This window comes from Marmota marmota, unplaced genomic scaffold (assembly GCF_001458135.2).
Source record: "Marmota marmota marmota unplaced genomic scaffold, marMar, whole genome shotgun sequence".
NCBI lineage: Eukaryota > Metazoa > Chordata > Mammalia > Rodentia > Sciuridae > Marmota > Marmota marmota.
The window spans coordinates 8,357,308-8,380,421 of record NW_026000153.1 but is presented as its reverse complement, the minus strand read 5'-3'; the positions used below and the strand labels follow the sequence as shown (position 1 = coordinate 8,380,421).

General features: G+C 36.8%; 1 protein-coding gene and 1 pseudogene across 15 annotated transcripts in view; one reads left to right on the top strand and one right to left on the bottom strand.

Annotated features, from left to right (window-relative positions):
• The window catches only part of Pde1c (phosphodiesterase 1C), a 606,321-nt gene that overhangs the window by 445,800 nt on the left and 137,407 nt on the right, over positions 1-23,114 (top strand). The window lies entirely within an intron of this gene.
• On the bottom strand, positions 14,141-22,472 carry LOC125611517 (annotated as a pseudogene).

Below are 23,114 nucleotides of genomic sequence, written 5' to 3'. Positions count from 1 at the left end.
TTCTTTTTTTTTTTTTTTTTTTGAGTTGTTTTTTTTCTTTTTTTTTTATTATTAGTTGTTCAAAACATTACAAAGCTCTTGACATATCATATTTCATACATTTGATTCAAACAGATTATGAACTCCCATTTTTACCCCGTATACATATAGAAATCAAGCCTTAATCTAGAAAATTTTTAAGTATCATTGGTCTAGGCCAATTTCATCCACATTAAAACTAGAAGTGGGGTAGATTTTCATGGTGAGCTAATTTGTGGCAGGCAGCAGGCCTTCTGGACAGGAAGGAATTTTTAGGAACATATAGAAAATACCTGACCAAGACCCATTTGGAAGGATTGTATCTTAGAAGCTGAATCTTGAATGTCCGAAACACTGAAAACCAAGGCCAAGCCTGGGTCTGGGGCTGTTGAGGATTTCAGTTGGATTTTTGTGGCTGAGGTTGGACTTTAAAGTCCGAATCCTCATTGTGTGAGAAAGTATATTTTTAAAGGACATAGGCTTCGAGCCCATAGATCAGAGTCTATACAGCAGTAAGTATAACTTTTTATTGATACTTGTGTCACCTTACCCTCCATTCTAGGTAACAATTGGGTTGGTTCCAGAAGGATGGTGGAATAAGTGATGAGTGAATGAACATCACAGTGTGCCTGCTCTAATGTCAGCAATGGCCACCACTTTCAGAGATCTTATTTTGGTGAGACTGAGAAGCTACAGCTAAGTGAACTGGAGATATATAGTGAGAGGGCAAACAGATACTCTTACCACATTATCTTCAGTGATGATGGATTTGTTTTATGTATGTATGTACGTATGTAGGTACGTATGTAGGTAGGTATATATGTATGTATGTAAGTATGTTAGTTACCAGGGATTGAACTCAGGGGCACTCAACCACTGAGCCACATCAGCCCTATTTTGTATTTTAATTAGAGACAGGGTCTCACTGAGTTGCTTAGTTCCCCCCAATTGTGGATTTATTTAACTCTTTCATAGCTTTAGAGGATAGTGATCTCTTTCATAACTAAACTAGAGTCTTCTACTTCCCAACTGGATAGCATTTTTCCTATTATAAATGCTAGGGGCAACATTAAAAAAAAAAACTCAAGATAACCATAAGTTGTATTTGTCTATAGGTCATAAGTATCTTACCAAAGTTGTCCTTGTGCCAGTGTCTTATTTATGTATTTGGTAGCTTGTTATTCAGCCTTTGTGATGATTGAAAGGGTATTGATAATAGGAAAAGAGGAGTCAACTTGACCAGTCCTCCTGGCCTTGCTTAAATAACATATTTAGAGTAAGTTGACTACAATAAAATGAGAGGTATTATCTTAGCACTCATATTTACTTTCACTTGATTCTTCATATTATTATATTTTAAGTATCCTTTAATAAACTAATAGAAAAACAAGGTATGTTGAAATTTAAGTGTAGATGGATAAAGTTGGATGTAGAATTGCTAAATTCGTCCCTTTACTCCTTGGCATAAAAATCTCCTTCCAGCCTGTGTTTGCTTTTACACATGTTATCCAAACTATTATATTTGTCTTGTTAGGATAGGGATTTTCTATGATAATCTCTGCCTTCTCTAAAGTAAACTGTGTTTTAATTAAGATCTTGACCTTTTACTTCTTTTTCAGTTGTTTTTGAAATGTATGTGTAGTTCATTCATATTTGGTGTAGGTCTAACTTTGAATCTGACCTGTAAGTCATATTGAAATTGTAATCATATTGAAATTCAAAATCATGTGAGTGATCTTTGAGCCAGTCTGAGTTATGTTTATGTGAATTTATTTTAGCTAGTATAGATTTTCCTTCTTTCCTTCCTTCTTTCCTTCCTTCCTTCCTTTCCTTGGACCTAAACCAGACTAACTGTATGGAGTGTCAGTGAGCAGAATAAGGATTATTACTGGTTTAAAAATATAACTGCTATGGATTTAACTGGCATACAACCCTGAGATGTGGGTGGAAGGTAGCCAGCTGAAGAGAGATTTATGAAGTGGACTGTGTAGGTTCTCTCCAAAAAGCTTTGTTCTTTGTGCTCAAGAACAGACATGGCAAACCCACACACAAATGCTGCTCTATATCCATAGCTGACCTGCTTTTATGAGGCTAAGATTGAGGATCTCTGAAAGGGTGGATACCAGCTTGCCTTGGTTCTTAGAAGAGTATGCCTGCACTATGCTCTCGTCCAGGTCCCAAAACACAGATCCCAGAGTTGATCACTTGACTTGCCTTTAAACCTCAAATCAACCCTCCAGTTGCCCCTCATACCAAGATGTCTCTTGTTTGCTGTTTCCATGTTCACCATAGATATCTCTGGTTTCACTTTGCTGTGTAGTTCGTTACCTTTCACTGCAGGTTTGTGCCTTGTCTTTCTGGCCCAATGTTGAATGTTGCTGTAGACCTCCTTCCTGACATATGATCCAAATTGGCCACAATTGATTGTTTATGGCATTTTTCTTAGTTCACTCCCTAATAAAATGGATTCAGACACAACTGTGGCAAAGCATTCACTAGTACCCTGGGGATTGCTTTTCTTTTTAGCCGTGTTGAAATTTCATTGAAAAAATTTTATTGAAAATCTAGATGATTGACTATGTATCATACAGTGAACTAAAGTGAAAACAGACTCAGCACTTTCAAACTGTAAATAATGTGAGACATAGTATAGCTGCAAATGTGTACATTTTCCCTTTTTGATGATAATTACTTGTAATTACTTACAATTACTCCTTCTCAAGGGAGAAAGCTGAGATGGATTCTGGTGTCCCCAGACTGACATGGCAATTTAACAGAGTTGGGAAGACATCTCAGTCCCTGATCCTTGGGATCTTCTGGCCACCACAACTATAGGTTGAGATGTGAAACATGTGTCCTATCCAGACATCTGGGTGCAAAAAGATAAGGACTGAGTCCAAGTACATGTGCCAGCAGTTGAATATAGGCTGAGTATCCCTTATCCAAATTGCTTGGGACCAGAAGTATTTCAGATTTTGAATTTGGTTGGATTTTTAAAAATAATAAATGACATTTATTTTTAATGAATTATTATTTTCCTCAACATAGTAGTAATTATTTTTTTGATCCTCATTCTTTTAATGGCATTATGATGGATTTTGATTTCTAGACACACTTCCAGACTTTGTCAATTTATAAAATTTTATTGATTGGTTCTTTTCAATTATGCATGACAGTGGAATCCACTTTGATAAAATTATATAAACATATGATATATCTTATCTAATTAGGACCCCATTCTTGTGGGTGGGCACAATGGTGGGTTCGCTTAGGTATTTCATGTGTACATAGGAAAACTGATTCATTTATTCTACTCTTTGAAATTCATATCCCCCCTCCCTTTTGTTTCCCTTTGTCTAATCTACTGAACTTCTCTTCTTACCCTTCCCCTGCCCCCTTTATTGTGGTTTAGCTTCCACATATCAGCAAAAACATTCAGCTTTTTGGTTTTTGGGGGGATTGGCATGATATTCTCCAGATCCATCCCTTTACTGGCAAATGTCATAAAGTCATTCTTCTTTATGGCTGAGTAATACTCCATTGTGTATGTATACCATAATTTTCTTTATGCATTCATCAGTTGATGAGCATCTAGGTTGGTTCCATAGCTTAGCTATTGTGAATTGTGTTGCTGTGAATATTGATATAGCTGTGTCACTGTAGTTTGCTGATTTTAAATCCTTTGGATATATACTGAGGAGTAGGACAATTGGGTCAAATGGTAGTTCTATTCCTAGTTTTTTGAGGAATCGCCATACTGCTTTCCAGAAGGGTTGCACTAAATTTGCAGTTCCACCAGCATGTATGAGCATTTCTTTTTCCCCACATCCTCATCAACATTTGTTGTTATTTGTATTCTTGATAATTGCCATTCTGACTGGAGTGTAGTTTTAATTTGCATTTATCTAATTGATAGAGATGTTGAACATTTGTTTTCATATATTTGTTGATAGGATTTCTTCTTTTGAAAAGGGCTGGTTTAGTTCCTTTGCCCACTTATTGATTGAGTTATTTGGTTTTTTTGGTGTTAAGCTTTTTGCGTTCTTTGTATATCCTGGAAATTAACATCCTATCTAAGGTGCAGGTGGCAAAGATTTTCACCCATTCTGTAGGTTTTCTCTTCACATTCTTGACTGTTTCCTTTGCTGTGAAGAAGCTTTTTAGTTTGATGCCATCTCATTTAATAAATAATTTCTGATTTTACTTCTTGTGTTTAAGGAATCTTGTTTAGAAGTCACTTACCATGCTAATATGTTGAAGTGTTGGGCCTACTGGTTCTAGTAGGTGCAGGGTTTCTGGTCTAATGCCTAGGTCTTTGATCCACTTAGAGTTGATTTTTGTGCAGGGTAATAAACAGGGGTTAAATTTCATTCTGCTACATATAGATTTCTAGATTTCCCCAGCATCATTTGTTGAAGAGGCTATTTTTTCTCCAATGGATTTTGAAATATTTTTGAAATGTTCACATATACATAATGAGCAAACATGGGAATGGGACCCAAGTCCAAATACAAAATCCATTTGTGCTTCATATATACTTTATAGGTGTAGCCTGAAAGTAACTTTATTAATATTTTTTATAACCTTGCATCTGAAACACTTTCATGGTATGGCATTGTCTACTGTGACATCATGTTGGTGCTCAAAAAGTTTTGAATTTTGAAGCCTTTTTTATTTTGGATTATTGAATGAGGGCTATACAACCTTCATGGTCAAAAGACAAAGTTACAACAAATTTAGTTGTCAATCTAACTGCTTTTGTTTGTGATTCATGTTCATGAAATAGAATAAAATTCTATTTTATCAATTTTATTTACAAAATAACTTCATTCTATATTTCATTCTGTAAATTCTATAAGATTTTTGTAGATTGGAGAATAAACTTTTATTGTGTTTTGGATATGAGGAATCTCCCCAAAGCTCCTATCACTCTAGGAATGTTCAGGAATGTTCAGAAGTAAAATGATTAGATTATGAGAGCTGTACCTAATTGGTGGATTAATCCACTGGGTGGATTAATAATTTGAGAGGACTACTGTACTGTGTGATTAGCTGTCGTCAGGTAAGGCATGGCTAGAGGAAGTAGGTTACTAGAGGTGTGCCTTTGGGATTTATATTTTGTTCCTGGCTCCTTGCATTCTTTCTCTGTGTCCTGGCTGCCATGCAGTGAGCAACTTTCTCCTCCATGCCCTTCAGCCATGATGTTCTGCCTCATTTCAGGCCAGAAGCGGTGAAAGTCAACTGACCATGAACTGAACCTCTGAAACCATGAGCCAAAATAAACTTTTCTTTCTCTAAATTGTTCTTGCCAGGTATTTTGGCCACAGTAACACAGCTTACATTCTACAAAATAAAAAGAGAGTGTCCACTGGATAACAGCAGAATAGTGAGCTTTGTAATGTGGGAACAACAAAACAGAACAACAGAAAAATTATCAGTTAACATGAGATGACTTCAGGTTACTGTTAAGTAAAGGTTAAAGCAGAGGGAACTTTCTTATTACTCTGATTCAGGTGGATTAGAATCTGTTTGGGGATCTATCTGCTTTCTTAAAGTTCCAGTTTGATGATGTGGCATTTAGCATGAGTGACTTCATTTTGTTCTAGTTCACTGGGGCCTAATACAGGAACTTGGTCCCAAACAATGGCTCACCATGATTTTGTTTGACAGGACTGATCTGTGAAACATTTTTTTTTTAGTTATAACCTATTAAACACATTTGGGGGTGAGAAATAACTTAATTTTTCATATGATTTTTAGCCAACTAGCTCTTGTCCTTAGAAACAGCCCTCTGACATGCATCCTGCTATTTGACAGGGAACCAACTCCCTCTCCCACAGGCCAAAACAATTTTTTAAATTATCTGTGTTTTAATGAACCATGATATGAAAACAGTACTTTCTCTTCCAAAGTAAATTTCACTTCAAAATTATGTGGTTTTGTCCAAATGAAAAGTCATTCATGTATTAAGTCCAAATACTCTGAATACTTATGGTAATAACTGCACAGCAATAAGACTGTGAGATCATAAGATTAACTTGATTTGAGGTAGAATTATTCTTTTCTCATCTTTTATTTCAGAATTAAGGTGTTTTATTGATTTTAATCCTCCTTACTGATTGTGGTGACATATATATATATGTGTATATGTGTGTGTGTGTGTGTGTATATATATATATATATATATATATATATATATATAATCTTTTGGCCTGCTGGCATTCATTTCTACCTCTGACAATAACTTTTTACTCCCTGGAACCAATGGGTTTAACTTTTATTAAAAGTAGCAGGAATAAGTTCTGAAATTCTGTGGCAGAGAAGGGTGAATATAATTAACAAGAATGTATTATATATCTCAAAGTACCAGAGAGGAATTTGAATGTACTCACCATAAAGAATTGATAAATGTTAAAGGTGATGGATAGGCTCAGTACCCTGAGTTTACCACTACCCATCATATACATGATTCAAAACATCACATTTTACCTCATATATATGTACCAATATTATTTTTCAGTCAAAAAATTAAATGACAATGAAAAGTTAAAATATTGATACATCATAACATCATCTGCTAATGGGTATTAGATGGATAATTGATATGACCCATTTTATAAAGTCTGGAAGGACAAAATGAAAGTATATATATTCCCCTTCAACAGGGAGGAAGAATGGAGTTTTCATTTACTTCTTCTTCCTTGTCAAGTTCCCTCTTTCGTGTTAATGAACCTGTAGAAGTCAATGTTCCCTTGGCTTTATGTGAAACAGTGCACACATCTGGATCCTGGTTACCAATTCCAGTGGAGTAAAGGAAGAACTGAGATATGAAACTAGAGAGGATTCAGGCATTTGAGGTCAAAGATGTAATAAGAGTTATTTCCTTAGTGAGGGCATGGAGTCTCATTAGAGTTCTATGACCTGTTTGTGATGTTAGAGGACATCCAGGGAGCCATGTTGTTCTCTTACAGTGATCGAGATCACTGGCCAGCAGTGTGTACAGATAGCCATCATGGCCCAGACCATCTACTTACCTAGTTATAACTAGATGCTGATTCTTCAGTAACCAGCTGCAAGGACTTAGGCCACACATGGAAGAAGTTATCTTGGCCTGGTTTATTTTCTCATTTCTCATGGTGATAACCATATTTTTATATTTCAGCGGTTACTCCAATGGAATTCTGGGTGAGAGAATTATAAAATTTGAGGGTACAAATTACTATCTTTAAAATTAGAAATTCACATGATACTTCTGAAGCATTAAAGTCTATCAGTTATTAGATGGTGTTGTTTCTAAGTTTTGCACACCAAACATTGCAGTGATGAATCTGAAAGATAAAGTACAACAGAAATCTGGCAACCAAACCAACACATTCATTCATCCCCTCATTCATTTACTCATTTTTAAGACATTTGTTGAGTACTGACAAGGTGGGATAAAGATGAGCAAGAGTTCAGAGTCTTTATTAAAGATCCACACATCTGGGCTGGGAATGTGGCTCAAGCAGTAGCAGGCTCACCTGGCATGCGCAGGGCACTGGGTTCAATCCTCAGCACCACATGCAAATAAAATAAAGATGATGTGTCCACCAAAAACTAAAAAATAAATATTAAAAAATTCTCTCTCTCTTTCTTAAAAAAAATAGATCCACACATCTGTATCTTTTTTTATTTTATTTTATTTTTTATAGTGCTGGGGATTGAACCCAGAGCCTTGTGTGTGTGAGGCAAGCACTTTACCACTAAACTCTATCCCCAGCCACAAGGTTTCTCATCATTTAAAAAAATTATTTTTCATTCAAATAGTGGCAGGAAGTCCTAGCTGGTGCTAAGTTTTGAATTGCTTCTAAACTCTGTATGTTCATTGAGTAGAAGCTGATAAACTAACCATAGTAACCACAGTGTTTTGTCATGTCAAATTGCAAGAATAATTATGTCAGGGTTCAGCTAGAGAAGCAGAGCTAGTAGGATATGCATTAATAGAGTAGTTGAAAAAAACCAGTCATACTCAGTTGTGGGGTCTTGAGAGCCAATTCTGAAATTTGCAGGAGAGGCCATCAGGAAGGATACTCTGTAACTCTCAGGCATGGTTGAAACTGCTGTCCATATGCAGAATTTTTCAGGGAAGCCTCAGTTTTGCTTTCAAGATCTTTCAAGTGGTCCACCCAGACTGTCTAGAACAGACATCTTTATTTAAAGTCAGCTGATTATGAACTTTAATCACATCTAAAACAACTTCATATGGATACCCAGATTAGCGTTTGTTGAATCAGTGGGGACTGTAGCCTCGCCAAGCTGACACATCAAACAGACCATCACAGTAATGTTTGGAAGAAGTCTGATGTAAGCTGTATATTTTTACTGATGTGTAATGGCCATAGTATTTCAGTCCACTGTTACGTATCAAATAGTATTTTCACATGATTATATTATTTGGGCTGCATCCATAAAACATTGTAACAGTTGATAAAATCAATAAAATGGGAAAAATGGACCCACTTTTGGATTAATTAATTAATTAATTAATTCAGTTTATAAACTAAAAATGTATAACTAACAGCATCAGCGTCTGGAAGACACAGTCTCTGGCCAATAGCATTTCTCTGTATCTTTTCAGATCATTAGCATTTTGCATATTTCTCCCTCCTCGTCCTGCTTTTTCTAGCATGCTTATCCATTTCTTCTGCAAGGCTTTATTTTCAGTTATTCGGGGCCATATAAATACTTCTTGATTTGTACAAGTAATTTCACCTGTTCCCAGGTGATTTCTGACATTGAAAGTAAATGACTTCGTGCAAGTACATTTCCAAAAAAACTTCTGCACAGAGAAGCTAGCTCACTTTATGAATGCCTGCATAGGAGAGAGACATTTTCCAGCTATGTATAAATAAATCTGCATATATCTTTGGGATATTTGTCACATTCACAGACTTTATTATTTTTTTTTTGTTAGATTACTTTTCATACCTAAAATAAATTGCCTGACAATGAGCTGCAATACATTAACTTTCAATGAAGAATGAAATCAAAGGGAGGAATATAAAATTATAAATAAATGTGTAAGTGGCATTATCCTAGCAACAGGAGACTTATCATAGTCTAGTTTGTGGGGGCATGTGATTACATTCCCATCATCATTTATATGCAGAACAACCCCACAGCAGTTCATAGAACCCTTTTCATTAGGCCCGTGTTCCATAGACTGGATGCAAACACCTGCTTCCCGTAAAATTTTACAGGTTCTAATTTATGAAAAACCTGTTGATGCCTACTGATTTTTTCTCAGCACTGGCCTCTGTATAGAATAAGTTGAGTTGCAGTCAACCCTATCTATGGAGGCCTCTATGTTTGGGGAAGAAAGAATCATCCACAAGTTTGTAGACTGTGTCTTGGATGGATGCTACTTTCCTTACTCATTGATCTACTTCAACTGTATGCTCAGAATTTACCATTCTGCAATTACTTCTGACTCTGGGTTAAGAAGCACACTCACACAGACTCTCCACGTATTGGGAAGTAGTTGGCTTATTCACAAGACCTGTTCTTGCTCTTCATTTAATTTCTTTTTCATTCTGCCTTGCACCATAGTTATTTACATAGGTATCAGAGTACCTGGCACAAAGTCTGTACACAGGTGTATGCATACATTGTATCTACTGAAGGCTTAAAAGCACTGTGCTATATGTTATTTTATATAATCGTCTTCAGATCTGAGAAGTAGATGCTCTTATTCTCCCAATAATGGAAATTTAAAGAAAGATATCAATGTAATCCAGCAAGTGAATTTCAAAGCCAGGCTTTATAATGGACGGCTTTGTGCTCCAAAGGTCACATGCTAGACTCTTGGGCTGACCTTCTGTCTTTCACTCTTAGTTGCCTGAGTGGATGCCTATCTCCCCACCCAATGTGAAGATTCTGGTATTCTGTTCTCTCTACCTCATAGAGTATCTCCTATGGGCTTGACTCCAGTAAATGCTGTTGGATTCAGCAGGATCCTTAGCTTTGGACATTGGAATTTCTGATCTAAACTTCCTATATTCAGACCAAAACTAAGAAAATATATTTCACTGTACAACTAAATCATTAAAGCAAAGGGAAGACACAGAATCACATATTGACCATAGTCCCAGTGTAAGCTTCTCTTGTAATGCAAAAAGTTAACAAGCTTTGGAAATTATTAAGAGAAGTTGACATTTGAGAGAGAGGAACTAATTAAAATCCTATGTTATTAACACTTCAAAAGAGCCTGAAGAAACTGGAAGAGTTGTATAAGAGTAAGTGAGATGATTAAAGGTGTTAAACATGGGTGTTTGTGAGAAAGTGACTTGGGAATAAGTACAAAACGTGTAATTTAAAATTATGTTTTATATAGAATAATTACTTATTAATTTGAAAGATTTTTTTATCACCTATGAAATGGGTAGGCACACATACTTATCATTGCCGTATGTTCAACACAATAAGATCTTTCTTAGCCAATAAGATCTCTCTAAACCAAGTTCTGGAAACATCAAACAAGTATGACTTAATTCTGAAATCAGAATGTTTTGTTTTGTTTTCTGTTGCTTATCAGGAAATTTTACAACCTCATTCTTCCTTTGAACAAAGAAACCTTGCACACTATCATGTGTAATTAATGCAAAAACTACACTGATGTTTCTTAAGAAAGTAATCAGTAACTAGAATTAAGATAAAAATAATGAATAGTGTTCTTTTAATGAAACCATCCCATTTCTTATGAAAATATGCTTTTTTTTCAAGAAAATGCAATATTGTAAAAGTAAAAGCTTCTATAAGTACTGGCATTTTGGGACACTGCAAAGAAATTGCCTTAAAATGCTAAAATTAATCTTTTCATAGAAAACAAAAATATGTAAAGATATACACAATGTTCAAACGTTCAAAACTTTTGAACAAATTGTAATTTATATCCTGCTAGTAACTAGAATTGAGAGATATCCTTTCTTTACAAATATGCTATAAAACAAAAAGATTTTTTAAAAGAAATATGGACATCAATGATAAAACAATTCGATTAATACAGAATTCTAAAGATCTGATTTTTTGGAGGGGGGTACATCAGTAGCCCATTAAATTGTTAATGGTGCTCAAACCAGATGGTCGGGTTCTTAAACCAGTCCCTGGATTAATATTCATTGGATAGCCTGTCAGCCTTTGAGCATGATCTACTCTAGTTGGACCTTAAATGATGCAATCACTAAGAATTTAAATTATCATGATAGTCCATTCTTTTCCAAAGCTTCAAAGTGAGGAGCCTGGGATTGTAAAAATGTTTCTTTAAGGGATATTTCTCCAAAGATAGCAGCCTAACTCAGACAGGAAAACATTTGGTCCAACTTATTTATTATTACAATCTAATCATGTTTTACCACTGCTCACAGGATGTTTCGGAAATTATATTTACAGCTTTAATCAAAGGGCTACCATTAATGCTTATTTAATAATCAGTTCTTCTTTGATTACCTCTATTGTAGAAATAAATATGATTGAGAGAAGATAGGTAGTGGTCATTTCCCTCTTAAACTTCTTCTGACCTGCACACTTGGTTTTCCTCCTTAAAATTTTACCTTCATAAGTAAAGTGGTGAATTGGGGCTCATTAGAAAATTCAGACAGAGTGAAGATTTTCTTAGCTTCATGAGCAACCTTCCGAGTGCACAATAACCTAGAGGGCTGTACACGTAGTCTTTTGGGAAATGCTTGTCATTCTAGCTTTACATCAGCCCAGATGGAAGCTGAATCCAACCTGGATTGACATAGAACTGGGCATTAGGAAGATAAACCATTTTAACTTTTGGTTTGATCGGCACTGGAGATAAACACAGAATAAAATGAAAAAGCAAAGAGAAACAACTTTAGCAGACTAATAATTTTAATTATTCCTTAATCAACTCATAAGTAGCTTGTCATTGTTCAAATCATTCGAAAGACATTTAGGAAAATGGATTCAAATAGATCCCAATGGGAGACTTTAGCTTTTCTCATTGTGGAGAACAGTGAATCCAGATTTTGGAGGCATTGCTCTAATAACACATAATTTGCAAGCAAATCACTGAAGGCGAAAAATCTCTATATAATTAAAGATAATTTCTCTTAAGTTTAGGGTTCTATGACAGTTGTTAGTTTTGTAGATTTATCAGATTTTCCTGAATAGAGATATCATATCTCGAGCCACTTTTTAAAAAAGTGTAAATCCAATGTGTCCAGACACTTAAATACAGACTAAGCAGGTTTTAATTATCATTATTCTCCTGCTAATCACTGTGAGGTACTACAAAAGTGTATGTGTATTTGGTACTGGGGATTGAACCCATGAGCACTTTACCACTGACCTCTATCCCTAGCCCTTTTAATCTTTTATTTTGTGACAAGGTCTTGCTAAGTTGCTGAGGGTCTCACTGAATTGCTGAAGCTGACTTCATATTTATAATCCTCCTGCCTTAGCCTTCTGAGTCACTGGGATCACAGGTGTGTACCACCATGCCTGGCAGTCCATCAATTTTTTTAAAGAGAGAGAGAGAGAGAGAGAGAGAGAGAGAGAGAGAGAGAATTTTTTAATATTTATTTTTCAGTTTTTGGTGGACACAACATCTTTATTTTATTTTTATGTGGTGCTGAGGATCGAACTCAGTGCCATGCGCATGCCAGGCGAGCGCATTACTGCTTGAGCCACATCCCCAGCCCAGTCCATCAATTTTTTGAGGGTTACTTGACATTTATAATTCTTTCTTTGTGAATTGGTTTTATTAATATTTTTGCATTTTTTTCCATCATAAGTGTTTTATTGACATAAAAATCTTTTAGAATTCATCTTTTATTATAACACATTAAAAGTAGATTTTTTTCTAATTTCATTAGACAATTTTAAATCTCTTGCACTAATAAGTTTTAATCTATTCCTTTGATGCTTTTCTTAGGGAAGCCTTAAGTTACTCCCAAATTATACAAATATGTACTATACATCTGTTTTGAGTATTTACACGGGTCCATTTGTTTTTACATTTGTGTAATTGATCCACTTGGGAAATATTCTGATGTAAAGGTGTGATAAATGCAGAGGTCATATTCTTTTTACAACTGCTTAATGAGTTCGTTATACATTATTTGTTTAATTACACTTTCACTGCTATGACATAAATTTATCATATGCAAGTCCTACTATATGACTTAGTATTTTTTCATGTAAATTTTATTCATTGCATCAAACTGCTTTTTTCTGTATTGACAATAGTGTTACACTGTTTTTATTTCAAATTGTATATTTTATGTCTAGTGAGGCAAGAAAAGAAATTGTTTTTCTTTTTAATTCTTTTTTTGTTTGAAATTTCCTACTTTTGAAAGCTTAATCATTGTTTAATAAACTCTCAAATTCTACCACAAGTTCATAATGTATAATTTGAGGAAAATGTGACATTTTTAAAACAATAATCTTTCCCATTCAGGAATCTGAGCTTCAAGTTATTTTTTCCATTTTAGACCCCTGAGTAGAATTGCATAGTTTTCTTCACAGGAATCAGAGTATTTATGCTTGTGTTTGTTTCTAGATATAATTCTGGTTGCTATATTGAATGTATTATTTTTCTTAATATTATTAATGTTACTGGAACTTTCCACAAACTAAAAGTAATAAAATTTTTATATAACCTCTGTCTTATATCTCCATTCTTATTTCATTAACTACACTTTCTAACCATTTCCCCCTACATCCTATCTCTTCTAGAGGATGTCTTTGCTATGAACCAGTCTTTAATGGAATATTTTTAGTAGTTGTTTATTAAATCAGATCCTATTATTGGGGCTGGGATTGTGGCTCAGTGGTAAAGCGCTTGCCTAGCACATGTGAGGCTCTGGGTTCAGTCCTCGGCACCACATAAAAATAACATAAAGGTCATTGTGTACACCTACAACTAAAATAAATATTTTTTTAAAATCCTATTGTTTTGAAACATGTATTACTTGTCATTTTTAAAAAGTCATTAAATTACTAGTTCACTATGATTTTTTAAATTTTTATTTTTTTCTTCCAATTTTGCTTTATATAATTGGGTGGATATAAATTAATGAACTAGAAACTTAAGCAAGATGCACTAACAATGTTATGGTGCTCATAAGGAAATTAACCAACTTTTGGACACTATATCTGGATGTCAAATTAAGTATGACTGATGTACTAAATTCTTTTATAAGGCAATTATGAAGAATCTTCAAAAAATTGTGGTTTGTATGTAGAAAATTATTCAAGTCAACCATTCAACTCAATATAAAATAAGAAACATTTGAGTTCTTCTCCTTTTGCTAATGAATGGCTTTTAGCTGTCATATCACTGAGTTGAACAAATAAGTCACCTTTGTATACGTAAGGAAAAATAAATACATGGTAAATGGATAAAACATTACTACGACATCTTTACTAGACCATCTCTACTTCTGACACTTCAGAAGCTTAGACATTTACAATATTCTTGCATGAACACCAAGAAAAATTAAAAGAGAAATTGCTTTTGTCATCACAACTATAAAGTTGTGTAGTTATAGAAGTTCTGCATTTGTATACAAAACATAAAGCATGTGTACCTTTATTCTCCCTACTGATTGTTGCCAGTCACCTAGCAGGACTTAACAGATACCTTTCCAAGAAGCAGAGACTGAGATGTGTAACTATGACCTCAATAACCTCAGCACTATGCTAATGAGAGATGCAGTATCTTTTTGATATGGTTCAAGAAAACAGGGAAAGAGCTCATAAGAAAGAGAATGAAAATTGTTGAAACTGAGAAATCACTTCCGGTTCTCACCACAGTGCCACCTTCATTTTTACATAAGCATAGTGGCATAATTAAACTCAATAAATCAGAAATCTTTTTTTCTTTCTTTTTTTATTCTAATTAGCCATACGTGACAGTAGAATGCATTTTGACACATCGTAAATGCATAAATGAAGAATAAATCAGAAATCTTAATATTTAAAATTCATGATGGCCTACTGCCAGCAGGAAGGGCATAATGACATCATATTTGTGATCACATAAAACCATGACACTCCCAGGAGTGCATTGTTGGTGGCTGACAACCCCAAAGATCCTATGAGGAATACAGGTTGATGCAAGTCAATGGGGATATTAACTGGAATTGTCCGTGTCTTGGAGGAATTGCCAGTGGCCCTGTGGGAAACAGTTCAAGTTGGCCTCTTCCTACTTCCCCTGTAACACAGAGGATACCAAGGGATCAGTCTGTGAAGACTAATTCTATGTAATGCAGGAATGCATGCAGAAATGCCCGACATCTGTCTCCAAGAGGAGGAGGAGGAAAAGGAGGAGAAGAAGCCAGTAGAAAGTGTGAGGCCATTGCAAGCAAACAGGAAAGGTCAAGCTGATGAAGGCCAGCGAGGCTCTGTGCTCCGGTTCTTACACTTCAGAGTAGCATGGATCTTTTTGCAAAAGCCTTTCTGTTGCTCACCTTCTAAGAAGTGTCTTCCCCTCCATTCTGTACACTGCAATATATGAAGTAAATTATTTTGATGATCAGAGATCTTGGCCCCTTGGCATAAAAATGTGGGGTCTGTAGATATGTGTGTCCTACATAAACCTGTCAGTGAATGTAGCTGCCACCTTCAAATTCTCTTTTCTCACACTGCTTTGAGTTATGCTACTTTGACATAATACACTGAATATTCTCAGCAACAACAAAAAAATCACTATCCAGGAATATTTCTTGTGAGTGAGCTGATTTATTCTGATCTATCATATCCCTTTTAGAAGATTGGATTCCTCTTTGGAAAATTAAATAGAAATAAAAATATCTTTATTTGAAAATGCTGGAGTGGGATTATTCCTAACAGAAGAGGCCAGATGGTCAGAGCTGTAGTTCTCAAAACCATCTTGCTTTTGGGTATATGACAAAAGAATTTCATTTCTGATAGTTTGATTTCTATATTTGCATAGAATTCCAGGTTTTCTACCTTTAGAAGGTGGAGATTTACATTATTTTATTCCCAGTTCCTTTCTTAGTGGAAGGAAAAGCTAGGTTTGACTTTTTTAAAATCCTTGTTTGGGGCCTGTGTTTATACTTCTTCTCAGTCTGGTCAGATGTAATATTCTTGAGAGGTTGGAACCTAATTGTTTCCAAGAGAGGAAATAGTGTCAGTGAAGTACTCAATTATAAAGGAGATGAAATGTCTTCAAAGAAAAAGTTACTTTGCCTTTCAATTATCATCATATTAACAACCAAAAGAATTAGAACACACTGGAAAGGGTAATATTCAATCTACTTTGCTAGAGTTGGTTTATTGACACATTAACTCATTTTTAATAGAAAAGGGATAGTGCATCTTAGTTTGCTTACGAGCTAGGAGATCATTTTGAATTCCACATTTTCTGACTGCAAACAGAATATAGCACTTATAACAGGTTATAAACACACTGGTTTTCAAGCATAGAACCAGCTCCAATGATAATAATACACTATTTTAAAAGACCTAAGTCGATGAATTCCATTTCCAGTGGAAAGAAAAAACTGTGCAAACAAATTTAAAACTACTTTTTTTCTGTGCCAGTGTTATAAAATGTAGCTTTTAATAAAAGCTTGACTCAAATGCCAGTAACTTCAGAAAATAATTTGGGTGGAGAGAAGGGAATTATTTCATTTAGGAAAAATAACCACTATCTTTTTCCTAATCTTCAATACATTCAATTTAAACCTATACAGATGCTGTTAACACTTCACACAATTGCTATTTACTGGAGGAATAACAAGATCTAAATCAATTATATTTAACAATCAAAACACTGGGTCAAAGTATAAAAATACCATCCTACTTTCCCCTTCTAAGTTTCCAAAATATCACATACTTTCCTCAAACCTCTGCAACTGTCCAGGAGTTTTAGAAACTGTTTGTACATGATCTTAATTCCTCATCCCTGGCTATTTGGACTTAGTGACAAAAGATCAAAACCACCAAAATGATGGTTCACTTGAAGTCAGACAAGAGACCCTGACTTAGTTAAGTCTCAGGACAGTGACGTGGTTACTGGCTTCATGCAGGAGGGTATCTGAAGGGTCTCATCTTCCCATCACCTACACAGTCCAGGTGACAGATATGCATGCACAACAGAAATCAAATTGGGTCCTCATAAACCAAGTCCATCATACATATCATACACGCCTGGATCTTTTTTTTTTTTTTTAAATCCATTTCTTCCAGGGTCATAATGTCCTTCAGGTGGATGTTGTATAAGGCCTCTGTGACTCATCCTGATTTGTTCCTCTTCAGTCTGCTGAGTTGCCAGCCTAGCCTGGCCAGGCATTAGATGATAGACTAGCCCTGGAACTTGTTCTTGATAAGGTGGTGGCAGCAGCTCCTGATCCAGTTCTATCCCCTTGCCAAAAGCTAGCCAGGCTGGACTGAAACTGGCTAAGCAGAGAGATGTCATCAGAGGTGGGGGATTTGAGGCAGCTCTCCATTTTCCAGGGTTGGGGCCATGTGATCTCTGCACTGTTCTCACAGTCTTCCTTTATGAATTTTTAAATTTGGGATAATAGTGAACTATTAAATTGCTTTTCATCATATATCAAAAAGGGTTTCTTTATTATATTATACTAATCAATTTTAAAATATTGAACCATCCTTGGTAATATGAATCTTAAGAATGTATTAAATAATGGAACAACTGAGAACATATTAATTTTTATGTATTTGAAGCTGAAAATGAGTCAAACACAAATTTCTAGGATACTCAGGGTATTGATAGTGCTCCAAAGACAACACTATTTTTTGTTATGATACATCTGTAATATATTAATATTGATATATATGGTATATAAAACTATGATGTATATAAAATATCACCATACTTTATTTTCCTTCACGTAAATATTATATAGAATGTTGGGACACCTAGTACATTCTAGGAAACACCTACATGCTTTATTTATAATTCTATTAATTGATAGTTCATCTTTTATACTAATAGTCAGCTAAAATTTACATGTAAACACAAAAACTATCTATAAACTAATCTTTTGACAGTACTTTTACAGCTTCCAGTAAAGTATTGTATATTATAACAAAGAACCAGGAAGAGAAAGCTTATGACTTTTAACTAGTTCTTTGTCTTATTTTCTAGAAAAGTGACTTTAACAAGGGCATACTCTAAATAAGGAAGAATAAATAGTTGATAAGAGAATATACTGTGTATGTGATCAGTGCAGCTGATATTTGTGTATTATATAGTGTAATCAATTTGTATACCTATAAAATGATTATGTGAGTGCAGGGTGATCTGTGATGTGCTAGAAATTCTTCCGCTTCTGTTTTTTAACTTCTTGTGGCTTTAAAAAAAACATTGATGCAGCAGTCAATGGCATTGCTTTTCTTCTATGAGAACAGGCAGGTAAACTTTGACTTTTCCTTGGAGTAAGGTTCCTTGGTGTAACTGGAATTCTGAGCCAGATAACCATGGCGTGTGTGGGGACCGCCATGTGCACTGCAGGACGTTGAACAGCTTCGCTGACTTCGACCAATGGATGTCAGTAGCACCCTCCTGTCATTACAGCTGCACTGTCTCCAGACTTTGCTAATCCCCCATGGAAGACAAAATTGCCCCACTTGAGAACCACTGCCTTAGGAAGAGAGAGTGATGATGGACACCTTTGAATTAATTTAATCTAGTGGAGTAAAGGTAATAGATTGACCGGCTTTCTTGCACTTACCGAGGAAACACACACATGCTCATTCTGAGGGCGTATGTATTTTATTTTTCATCACCTCATCCTTCCCTGTCCCCACACCCTCTTTCTTTCACTCTGTCTCTTTTTTCCCCTTCATGGTTTCAACATTAGTATCACACATGTCATACAATCTTTGATTTTCTTTTTCTTTTTAACACTTCTGTTAACAACTGGGCTTTTGGGGTCTCCTGGGGTTTGCACCACCAGTTGATACTTTTGCGGCTCTGTGTTATCCACAGTCAGGACTGACTGCTCTAAGTGGGATGATCCATGTACTTGGTAAGGACTAGAAGCAGCAGTGCTCTGCTAGGGCACCTCTGAAGAGGAACAGTGATGTTTGAGAGAGACAGGGAAGAGAGAAGAATGCTTCTTTACTGCTTTATATTAGAAACATAAATAATTTCCCTCAGTTAAAATCTGCTTGGGATGGAGAAAACATGTCTAGTTAAAGATGATCATCTTGTTTGGGTGTGTTGGTACAGGGGAGGCTGAGGCAGGAGGATTGTGAGTTCAGAGCCAACCTCAGCAACTTAATGAGACCCTAAGCAACTCAGCAAGATCGTATCTCTAAATAAAATATATTTATTAAAAAAAAAGGGCTGGATATGTGGCTCAGTAGTTAAGTGCCCCTGGGTTCAATCTCTAGTACCAAAAAAGAAAATTTTTTTTTAAAAAGATCATCTTATCTCAAATACCTGATCCCCACAAATATATATACCTATGCAAATTTATTTCTATTTTCTTTCAGAAATCTTACAGGTTTTGTGACTATTGGGAGAGGTAGACATGAAAACAATTATATGCCAACATTGTAGTTGACAGTGTTCTAAGGTACATAAACAGCATTTATTAGTTTTCTAGCTATTAAAAAGGAAAGAAGTAAAATATTAATATATATTAGGTTGTTTGTAGTCTTGATCAGAGATTCTAACTGAAAGCATGAGAATGTGGACGAATCGATATTTCGTTGTGGATCTATGCTGAATTCAGGGAATATATTCCAAATATGTAATAGTAGAGTTGAGAGTTGTGAATCATAATGGTGTGCCCATTTGTCCTTTTAAATTATGTTAATTGGCCAGCAGAGAAAAAAGGAAAAATAGTTCAGAAAGGTGGTATTCGAAAACAAATGGAGAAGAGTTCAAAACTGGTCTTTCATCATTGCAGAGGTAAAAGTGAAATACATCCAATCATCTGAGACTACTTCTCTCATTTAGCTTCGAGAATCCTAGGTTTAATAATGCAGTAATGACAGAATGTTGGAAAGGAGAGAAGATTAAAGTGAATGAAATGTTCGTAAAATAGAAAAGCTGGTTTCAGGGAGATTTGCGTGTCCAGGTTTACTCTTTTGCTTCCTTCAATGTAGAGTCTTACATTCTTTTTGCTCTTTACCTTTCATGCTAACTTGTAATAGAATACTTTCCATGCATTAAAAAGGAGAGAAAACAGTCCTTTCAGACTTACAATTGTCCTTTCATCTCAAGTTTGCCTAATCCTTGACTTTAATGAGGGCACCTGCTTATCCAGGGAAGTAGAGCCCTGTGGCGGTGCCAGGAGGCAGCCCTCAAATTCCATGCAGTAGAACCCTTTAATCCTGAGGCTTCAGAAAGGAGAACATAGGGTTTTGTCTAATCTAGCAGGGAAATGCTCTCCATGACTGCCTCATCTTGCTGGATCTTAGTGTGCATCAGTGTTGAAGCTCTGAGAAGGCAAAGACTGAACGAACTGCTTAACTTTGCTTAGCCTGAGTTTCCAAAACATGCACACAGAAAACTATTCCCATTAACCTGGGTTGGGTGTTCTAAGGAATATAATTTTAAAAGCACTGATTAAATAATGGAACCCTCACAAGGTAGTTTCATTATTCAGATTACTTGGCTGAAAGTGTTACCCCCACCCTACAAGGTCAGGGTCATCAGCATTTTTTATGCCACTTCAAATTGGGATCTGAAGTCAGGTCTGAGTTTCTATATTATAAAAATGATCCCCCCAGGAAATTATACTTCAAGATGCCACCTTCATTTTCTCCCGTCACTCTTAGTGCCTGTTGACCAGCTGCCATGGAGGCCAATAGACCATGAAAGAGATTAAAGGGCTAAAAAATCATTCTGGAGAGCAGAGTCACCAGGTCCAGGTAGCTGCTCTTGATAAACAACAGTGGTGAAAACAAATTCTTTACTAAGTAGATCAAAGGAGCGAGTAAGGGCATACAGACACGGAGAGAAGCCCTGAGAATAAGGAATCCTCCTTTCTGGAAATGAACTGAAGGTGTTTGGTGATGCACCTTCCCAGACCTTCCCTGTCCTGTCCCTTCTCTGTGCAGGTCCCATAACCCACCCCCATCCTACCATGCTCCCCAGAGCCCAAGAGACGGCATCCTCACTTTCTCTCTCCTACAGAGACCTGGGCACGGACAACAGAGGTGCCAAGAACACTCTCTCTCCAGCATCTGGACATTTCTAGTCTGGCCATGGGCGCCCAGGCAGTCCTTTAGAAGGAGGCCCTGATGGATCTTTGATATCCTTTCTTTCTTCCTTTGAAATGATCCCATTGCTTTGCCCCAGTGATAGACTGTTAGAAACTACAACAGAGAATCCCTTATCTCCATTTGCCCTCTACTCTTGAGATTCAGGTAGGACAGAGAAACTCAGAAATCACACCAAGTGCTGCTGTTTTTACCCATATGTCCTTTTTGAGTCCCTTCCCTTCCTCAGACACTACCTGTTGGAGAGAGAGAGAGAGAGAGAGAGAGAGAGAGAGAGAGAGAGTGTGTGTGTGTGTGTGTGTGTGTGTGTGTAGTGTGGGTAGTAACTTTTTAAGGCTTGCTCACTTTGCCTTACCTCCTCTGACACTCTCCTCTCTGTGAAGCAGTAACAGGAAATCTCTCTAGTGGGCAGCACCCTCCCAGCCCACTAGAAGGGTGCTGCCTGTCCTCTGAAGTATCACAGCACTCCTTTCTTAACAACTTCCTGGCATCCCCTTCCCTCCTTCTAGGCTTATGTTTCTTGTTATACAATCTCTCTGACCCGGTTGCCGAGCTCTTGTCTGGCAGGCGCACTGTTCATACTCTGTGGGACACAATAAATTTTGGTGCTAATTGCTTTCAACTTTGGCTTTCTTGATGTTCTTTAGGAATTGTGATTGACAGGCCCAAACTTAGTAAATTCTTCCATCATGGCCACTGCAGTCTATTTTAAGACTGGATGGTGTTGCCTAGAATTTTTCTGTGCTGCCTCCCCCATTGGACTGTATACCCTCAAGGTGCATGGACCTCGCACAAAAGCAGACTTATTATTGGCACCCATGAAGATTTGGTTAATGTGAACAACTGAATCCCATTCTCACGCCAACACCTGTGGAAACTTGTCCTGCCACAACCTGGAGTACTTTCCCTCTTCCCTGGGCTTTAATGATATTTCATTCTACTTGGTCACAGGCACAGGATTCGCTGTGGAAGATTATCATTGGTTTTGTACTTGCTTGCTTTCCATCCCAGGTGTTTGTGCCCCGAGAGCAGGTGTGGAGTTGTATCCATCTCTGCTTCCCAGGGTCCCTGCCTCAATGTGAGGAACTACTCAATGCTTTGCATTTAGCAGGGGAGCTACTTACTTACAGCACACCCAGGGGGCAAAGATGTGTGATCTGGAGAGAGAGGGAGAGGGAGAGGGAGGAAGAGAGAGAGAGAGAGAGAGAGAGAGAGAGAGAGAGAGAGAGAGAGAGAGAGAGAGAGACTGACTTACAATCCAGTTCATGAAGCCCGACCCAATCTAATCATTTAAACAGTGTTTTTAAGTAACCCACTTTTTAAAAAAGTCTCAGACATTCAGATTTCCTAATTACTCTCCCTGTTCCCCTCCAAGACAACCTGGGTCCATGGATTGTCCCCTGGTACCTCTTGTCTCCATAGTGATGTCTTTTGTCCACTTGGTCACTGGAAGTCAGTGATACCTCTAACCCAGGTCTGTGACTGTCCGCGCTACCTCCAGCTTGACCTTGTTCAGCTGCTCCTGACACCATGGCTCCTGCTGAGTTCTGGCTGTGACTCCTCTTTGCTCTCTGGCTTGGGATGACATCCTTCTGGCTCTCAGCCATTCAGTGCCTCTCACAATCCTGCCAGTCAGCACTACCAGTTGCTTCCCACATCCCTCTGCAGGGCACAGGGGACCTCCAACTCCTTCTTGCTCCCTGCCCGGTAGTCAAGGGTTGTTCACAGATCTGCACTGTGGCCTTCCTCTGACTAACACACAGCTGCTTCTGTCTGAAGTTACTTCCTGTGTAGGTTGAGGGTGTGCTGGCACTGGCCTTGGAGGGCATCTCTTTGGTGAGTACAAAAATGGAAGTGGGGCTAAA